Raw genomic sequence first — 9,067 nt, 5'->3', positions numbered from 1 at the left:
TGATATCCTTAAAAAAAAAAAAAGGGGATTGGAAATTGGTCATTTGGGGGAAAAAAAAAAAATTGGCTGTGAACCAGATCTAAAAAAAAAAAAAAAAAGGAAAGAAATTGGCCATTTGATTTCTTTTCTTTTTTTTTTTTTTAAATAAAGACAGGGTTTCACCATGTTGGTCAGGCTGGTCTTGAACTCCCAACCTCAGGTGATCCACCTGCCTTGGCCTCCAAAGGGCTTGGATTACAGGCGTGAGCCACCACCCCTGGCCTCTTTTTTTTGAGTGGAGTTTTGCTCCGTCACTCAGTTTGGATTGCAGTGGTACCATGTGTGCTCACTGACACCTCTACTTCCTAGGTTCAAGCAAGTATGTCCTTCTAATTTTTGTATTTTTAGTAGAGATAGGGTTTCACCACATTGGCAAGGCTGGTCTTGAACTCCTGACCTCAAGTGATCTGCCTGCCTCGGCCTCCTACCACAACTGGCATTTTTTTGTTTTTGTTTTTGTTTTTGTTTTGTTTTTTTTGAGATGGAGTTTCACTCTGTTGCCCAGGCTAGAGCACAGTGGCAGGGCAATCTCTGCTCACTGCAACCTCTGCCTCCTAGATTCAAGCAATTCTGCCTCTGCCTCCTAGATTCATGCAATTCTGCCTCAGCCTCCCAAGTAGCTAGGACTACAGGTGTGAACCACCAAGCCTGGCTAACTTTTGTATTTTTAGTAGAGGTGAAGTTTTGCCGTGTTGGCCAGGCTGGTCTTGAACTCCTGACCTCAGGTGACCTGCCCATCTCGGCCTTTCAAAATCCTGGGATTACAGGCGAGAAGCATATGCCCAATGGCCATTCTGTTATTTTGCAATGTTAAGGTCATTAATGTATGACTTAGAAGAGGAGTGTGTGGAAGTAGGATGTGAAAGCCTAATTAGAGAATAGTCAAGAGAGAATGAGGTGACTTGCATTGGAGCGGGGTGGGAGGGCGGGGAAGAGAGAGAGAACGAGGGGACAAAAATCACCAATAGGCACAGAACCAATGCAGAGAATTCTTTAGAGGAATGTCAGAAATTTCCTTACACTTTATCACATTCTGTAAAAGAAAATGATCAGTAGTAGGAATAGAAAGATGTGGATTTCAAGGGAAATTTTTTTTTCTAACAAAAGAAAATTTTTGGCTTTGTGTGGTGGCTCAGGCCAATAATCCCAGCAGTTTGGGATGTTGAGGCAGAGGGATCACTTGAGCTCAGCATTTCAGGAGAAACAACAGTACAGTGAACTACCATGCCATCTCCCCACCTCCCCTGCCATCTCTTAAAAATAAATATTTTCTTTTCTTTGAGAGGGAGTCTTGCTCTTGTCACCCAGGCTGGAGTGTAATGGCATGAGCTCAGCTCACTGCAACCTCTGCCTTCCAGGTTCAATTGAATCTCCTGCCTCAGCCTCCTCAGTAGCTGGGATTACAGGCACCTGCTACAATGCCTGCCTGGCTAATTTTTGGATTTTCAGTAGAGAAGGAGTTTCGCCATGTTGGCCAGGCTGGTCTTGAACTCCTGACCTCGTGATCCACCTGCCTTGGCCTACCAAAGTGCTGGGATTACAGGTGCAAGCCCCAGTGCCTGGCCTAATTTCAGCACTTCGGGAGGCCAAGTCGGGCAGATCACCTGAGGTTAGAAGTTGGAGACCAGCCTGACCAACATGGAGAAACCAGGTCTCTACTAAAAATACAAAACTATCTGGGTGTGGTGGCACATGCCTGTAATTCCAGCTATTTGGGAAGCTGAGGCAGGAGAATTGCTTGAATCAGGGAGGCGGAGGTTGCAGTGAGCTGGTATCTCCCCATTGCACTCCAGCCTGGGCAACAAGAGCAAAAGTCTGTCTCAAAACATACACACACACACACACACACACACACACACACACACACTGCCATCTCAGTTATCAGATTTGCATGGTATCATAGTGCCTGTGTTCAAGGAACACTTATTTTATGAAATAGCCCCAAAGTGCAAGAATAGTTGTGTTGATAATTCAGATACTCCTTTTTTGTTGCTGTTGGTGAACAGGATGAAGTGCAATGGTGCAATCTTGGCTCACTGCAACCTCCACCTCCCCAGTTCAAGCGAATACAGGGTGTGCCACCATGCCCGGTTTTGGTTTTTGTTTTTGGTCTTATTGGTAGAGACGGGGTTTCACCATGTTGGCCTGGCTAGTCTCGAGCTCCTGACCTCAGGTGATCCACCCACCTCATAATCCCAAAGTGCTGGGATTATAGGCATAAGCCATGGTGCCTGGCCAGTAATTCACATATTCTAGAGAGAAGCTATGAAGTGCTCCCTTTAAGCAAAAAGCTAAAAAGTCTCAATGAAAGAAAGAATCAATCATATGCTGATGTTGCTAAGATTTGCGGTAAGAATGAGTCTATCGGCTGGGCGTGGTGACTCATGCCTGTAATCCTAGCACTTTGGGAGGCCCAGGCAGGTGGATTGCCTGAGGTCAGGAGTTCGAGACTAGCCTGACCAACATAGTGAAACCCCATCTCTACTAAAAATAAAAAAAATTAGTTGCATGCATGCATGGTGGTGGGCGCCTATAATCCCACCTACTCAGGAGGCTGAGTCAGGAGAATCACTTGAACCTGGGAGGTAGAGGTTGTAGTGAGCTGAGATTACATCATTGCACTCCAGTCTGGGCAACAAAAGCAAGGCTCCATCTCAAAAAAAAAAAATTATTCTACCTATGAAATTGTGAACAGTATATTTTTACAATTATTCTATTTTATTATTCATTATTGTTAATATCTTACTGTATCTAATTTATAAATTAAACTTTATCAGAGGTATGTATGTATGCACAGGAAGAAACACAGTTTATATTAGTTTTGATACTATCTGTGGTTTCAGGCATCCACTAGGGGCTCTTAGAACTGTGGATAAGGGGGCCTACTATATATATATCATAATTCTTGTTTATTTTATTCACTTATTTATTTTTAAATGGAGTCTCACTCTGTTGTCCAGGCTGGAGTGAAGTGCCACAATCTCAGCTCACTGCAACCTCCACCTCCTGGATTCAAGCAATCCTCCCACCTCAACCTCCTGGGTAGCTGGAATTACAGGTGCACACCACCATACCTGACTTTTTAATGTATTCTCAGTAGAGACTGGGTTTTACCATGTGGCCAGGCTGGTCTCAAACTCCTGACCTCAACTGATCCACCTGCCTTGGCCTCCCAAAGTGTGGGGTTTATAGGCGTGAGCCACTGTGCCCAGCCCATAATTCTTGTTTATATCTTCAACCTATACCTTCTGTTTCCAGTTCTAGATCTGTACACTGTATCTACCTGCCTGTTTGACCTCTCACCATGTTGGCCAGGATGGTCTCAGTCACCCGACCTCATGATCTGCCCTCCTCAACCTCCCAAAGTGCTAAGATTACTGAGCCACTGCACCTGGCCGTTACCAATAATTTTTCAGTGATATCTGTTACATGTATTTTCTTAGATATGTGGCTTGTCTCCAGGTTTGTTTATGAGATCTTAAGTAGAGAAACCATATAATATGTGGTTTAAATCAGAGTGCTATATGGTACAAGGGGGTATTTCTAATGATTATGCCAGGGCAGGGACATATTCAGAACTATCCTAGGCACGCTGTAACGTGGACACCTATGTAAAGCACTATAGGCACCCATGTAAAGGACTATTTAAGCTTTCTAGTTCTTGAGTCAATTTTGGTAAGGTGTGTAATTCTAGAAATATGTCCATTAGGGCTGGGCTCAATGGCTCATGCCTGTAATCCCAGTTCTTTGGGAGGCCAAGGAGGGTGGATCATGAGGTCAGGAGTTCCCAATCAGCCTGGACAACATGGTGAAACCCCATCTCTACTACAAATAAAAAACATTAGGAGAGGTGACAGGCATCTGTAATCCCAGCTACTTGGGAGGCTAAGGCAGGAGAATCCCTTAAACATGGGAGGGGGATGTTGCAGTGAGCTGAGACCCCAGCACTACACTCCAGCCTGGGCAACAGAGCAAGACTCCATCTCAAAAACAAACAAACAAAAAAAGAAATAAGTCCATTAAAGATAAAAGTACAATAAACTTATATTTCCTTCATGGTAATATTATTTATGCGTGCATTCTTTTTATTTGATCAGTCTTTTCAGATGATTTTATTAATTTCATCAAATAACCAATTTTTGGTGCTGTTTTCTGTCATTTCACTGTGAAGTTTGTTGTGAATTTGTTGCATCTCATGATTTATTCATTTCAATGTCATTTATTTTTGACTTACATCACCAGGAAATTTATTAATTTCAACAGATAGCTCTTTTCTTTTTCTTTTTTTTTGAGACTGAGTCTTGCTCAGTCACCCAGGCAATAGTGCAGTGGCACGATCTCAGCTCACTGCAACCTCCACCCCCCAAATTCAAGCGATTCATATGCCTCAACCTCTCAAGTAACTGGGACTACAGGCGTGTGCCTCCATATCCAATGAGTTTTTGTATTTTTAGTGGAGATGGGGTTTCACCATGTTGGCCAGGCTAGTCTTGAAATCCTGACCTTGTGATCTGCCCACCTTGGCCTCCCAAAGTGCTGGGATTACAGGTGTGAGCACTGTACCTGGTCTTTTCTTTTTTTCTTCCTATTCTTTTTAGAGATAGGGTCTCACTTGGGCACCCAGACTGGAGTGCAGTGGTGTGATCATAGCTCACTGCAACCTCAACCTCCTGAATTCACGCTGACCGCCCACCTCAGGCTCCCATGTAGCTGGGACCACAAGTGCATGCCACAACACCTAGCTAATTTTTAATTTTTAGTAGAGATGAGGTCTCACTATATTGCCCAGGTTGGTCTCAAACTCCTGAACTCAAGCAATCCACCTGCCTTGGCCTCTAAAGTGCTGGGATTACAGAGCAGGAAATTATTATTATTATTATTATTATTATTATTATTATTATATGGAGTTTTGCTGTTGTTGCCCAGGCTGGAGTGCAATGGCGCGAGCTCAGCTCACTGCAACCTCCGCCTTCTGGGTTCAAGCAATTCTCCTGCCTCAGCCTCCCAGGTAGCTGAGATTACATGCATGGGCCAACCACACCCCGTAAGTTTTTGCATCTTTGGTAGAGACGGGGTTTCTCCATAATTTTTGTAATTTTATTTATTTATTTAATTAATTTTGAGATGGAGTTTGCTCTTGTTGCCCAGGCTAGAGTGCAACGGTGGGATCTCTGCTTCCTGCAACCTCCCACTACAGGATTCAAGCAATTCTCCTGCCTCAGCCTCTCAGGTAGCTGGGATTACAGGCATGTGCCATTACACATGACTAATTTTGTATTTTTAGTAGAGATGGGGTATGTCCACGTTGGCCAGGCTGGCCTCAAACTCCTGAACTCAGGTGATCCACCCACCTCAGCCTCCAAAAGTGCAGGGATTACAGGCATGAGCCGCTGCACCCAAACCTATTGTTATTATTTTGAGACAGAATCTTGCTCTGTTGCCCAGACTGTAGTGCAACGGTGTGATCTTGACTCACTGCAACCTCCACCTCCCCGGTTCAGGCGATTCTCCTGCCTCAGCCTCCTGAGTAGCTGGACTACAGGCACATGCCACCACGCCCGGCTACCTTTTGTATTTTTAGTAGAGACGAGGTTTCACCATGTTGCTCAGGCTAGCCTCAACTCCTGACCTCGTGATCCACCCACCTCCACCTCCCAAAGTGCTGGGATTAGAGGTGTAAGCCACTGCACTTGGCCTATTATTATTATTATTATTATTATTATTATTTTGAGATGGAGTCTCTTTCTATCACCCAGGCTGGATTCAAGCAATTATCTGCCTCAGCCTCCTGAGAAACTGGGATTGCAGGCACCTGCCACCACTCCTAGCTAATATTTTTGTATTTTTAGTAGAGATGGGGTTTCACCACGTTGGTCAGGCAGGTCTTGAACTACTGACCTCAAGCGATCTACCTGCCTTGGCCTCCCTGAGTTCTGGGGTTACAGGCGTCAGCCACCACACCAGGCTGGGAAATTATTATTATTATTATTTTTGTATTTATAAATAAAACATTTTTGAATAAAGATGGGGTTTCACCATGTTGGTCAGGCTGGTCTTGAATTCCCTACCTCAGGTGATCCACCAACCTTGGCCTCCAAAGTGCTTGGATTACAGGTGTGAGCCACCACGCCCGGCTGGGTAATTATTTTTAATCTGCTTTTTTTGTGAAAATGTCACTAAGTTTTGGTAAGTTTACTTTTTTTTTTTCTAAGTACATGCTATGATCTAGACTCACTGCAGCCTCCGACTCCCAAGTTCAAGTGATTCTCCTGTCTCAGCCTCCTGAGTAGCTAGGAATGCAGGCACGTGCCTCCACGCCCAACAAATTTTTGTATTTTTAGTAGAGATGAGGTTTCACCATGTTGGTCAGGCTGGTCTCAAACTCCTGACCTCAGGTAATCCACCCACCTCGACCCACCAAAGGGCTGGGTTTACAGGCATGAGCCACTGTGCCTAGCCAATGAATTTACTTTTCTTTTGCTCTAGGTTTTCCACCAATGTACAACATTGCTAACTTAGGAAAATCATATATAGTCTCACATGGAGGATTGCTAACTATGATCTGAAAATCAAATTTCGCTTCAGCTTGATTTTATTCCACAGATCTTCTTATACAGAAACAACCAGCTATGCCTTGGGATCAAAATCCAGAACAATCAAATGGAAATTACAGTGAAGATGAACAAAAGCAAAAACAGAAATCAAGAGAAGGAGGAGGAGAAGCTGGCAGAAAGAGAAAGCAAGAAAAAGACGAGGAAATCGAAAAGGAGATGGAAGATGAGCAGGAAGTAAAAAGGAAAAGGGAAAATGAGAAACAATATCTCAAGAAATGATTAGTCAGCAAATCCTTCATGGTCATTCTCTGGGCAAAGTGTAACAGGTGCCCACAATACAAGAGAGTCTATAACTCTCATTTGAATTTGGCATGACACATAAGCAGGTATGACAGCATTAATAGACATTTCTTCATTGACAGACAAAGTTACTTGTGTAGTACTATAACCCATATAGACCAATCCTTATTTCTGTATTAATCACCTCCCACACCTCATTTTTTTGCAGATAAGTCAATGGTTTTGTAAAAAGAGGAAGAAATATAATAAAGAAATATCCAACAGAAAGCATAAGGAAAACATATGAGGTAAGAAAGTGTTTCTTTTTTTTTGAGATGGGGTTTCACTATGTTGGCCAGGATGGTCTTGATCTCTTGACCTCATGATCCGCCCACCTCGGCCTCCCAAAGTGCTGGGATTACAGGTGTGAGATACCACACCTGGCTAGAAAGTGTTTCTTGTAAAATATAAGGAAGTAGAAGGAATATATTGGCTTCTGGAGATGACCTGTGTTTCCATCATTATTGGGTATGCCTATAAACTTTTCACATTCCAGCCAGTTACAGAAAAACCACTTACTGCCTTATTTTTCACTCTACTCAAAACACATACAGGCACACACTCACATACACATGCCACCATTTAACACACCACCATTTAACATGTATTACCAAATTTACAAAAACAGACATTAGTTTTTTATTGATTGTGGCACAGAATTAATAATTTTGTCCTTTTTGTTCCTTCAATGCTAAATATATCTGATTGTCTTTCCTCTCTAGGTATTGGCAGAAGCTCATATGATTTTCAGAAGGAATTAGGACAATATCAACTTTTTTTTTTTTTTTGAGATGAAGTTTCGCTCTTGATGCCCCAGGCTAGAGTGCAATGGCATGATCTCGGCTCACTGCAACCTCCGCCTCCCAGGTTCAAGCGATTCTCCTGCCTCAGCCTCCAAAGTAGCTGGGAGTATAGGCATGTGTCACCATGCCCAGCTGATTTTGTATTTTTAGTAGAGACCAAGTTTTACCATGTTGGCCAGGCTGGTCTTAAACTCCTGACCTCAGATAATCAGCCCGCCTCAGTCTCTGAAAGTGCTGGGATTATAGGTGTCAGCCACCGTGCCCGGCCTCATTTGACCATTGTTAAGCAAAATATGGTTCACCCGGTTATCAATTCCAGGAGAGCAGAACACTAAACACTGGCTATCATCACCCAGGTGATGCCTCCCACCACATGGAGGACTACAAAGATCATTACTGTGCCAACCGACAGGAATAGAAGTCCAAATGCTTCCAGCCCATGTACCTTGGTATCAGAGTTGTGCAAAACAATGCAGTGAAGCTGTGCATGCAGCAACGCATTACTCACAGAGAAGATCAGCTTCCTGGCAGCCAGTGCAGGGAAATTGGCTATGTGTGCTCCTCTGGTGCACTGAGCTTGGCACAGGGAAAGGTAGCTGCACAGAAGCAATAAACCAACACAGGTCACATGGGCTCTTTTTCCTTTCTTTCTTTCCTTTTTTTTGAAATGGATTCTTGTTCTGTCTGAATTGGAGCACAATAGCATGATCTCCAATTACTGCAACCTCTTACTCCCCAGTTGAAGCAATTCTCCTGCCTTCGCTTCCCAATTAGCTGGGATTACAGTTGCCTGCCACCATGTCAAGCTAATTTTTGTATTTTTAGTAGAGACATGATTTCACCATGCTGGCCATGCTGGTCTCAAACTCCCCAACTCAGGCAATTGCCTGCCTCGGCCTCCCAAATGCTGGGATTACAGACATGAGCCACTGTGCCCAGCCTCTTTTTTTTTTTAATTTGAGACAGAGTCTGGCTCTATCGCCCAGGCTGAAGTACAGTGGTGCAATGTCGGCTTACTGCAACCTCCACCTCCCAGGTTCATGCAATTCTTGTGCCTCAGCCTCCGGAGTAGCTGGGACTACAGACATATGCCACCACACCCGGCTCATTTTTGTATTTTTAGTGTAGATGAAGTTTCACTATGTTGACCAGGCTGGTCTTGTAGTCCCGGCCTCAAGTGATCTGCCTGCCCTACAAAGTGTCGGGATTACAGGCGTGAGCCACTGCACCCAGCCGGGCTCTTTCGTCCCTTGGTAAAGAAGTATTCCAGGACAATGATCTGTTTGTATGAGGCCAAGTGGGGATTAAAAGACTGCATGAGGCTGCATTTCC

General features: G+C 43.9%; 1 pseudogene; it reads left to right on the top strand.

Annotated features, from left to right (window-relative positions):
- Nucleotides 1-7,179, top strand: part of LOC116545996 — a 36,657-nt pseudogene extending 29,478 nt beyond the window's left edge.
- Nucleotides 7,180-9,067: the final 1,888 nt, after the last annotated feature.

The sequence above is a fragment of the Sapajus apella genome, unplaced genomic scaffold (genome assembly GCF_009761245.1).
Source record: "Sapajus apella isolate SASKATOON/1434 unplaced genomic scaffold, GSC_monkey_1.0 scaffold490, whole genome shotgun sequence".
NCBI classification, from domain to species: Eukaryota; Metazoa; Chordata; class Mammalia; order Primates; family Cebidae; genus Sapajus; species Sapajus apella.
This window is presented reverse-complemented; position numbering and strand designations above follow the sequence as displayed.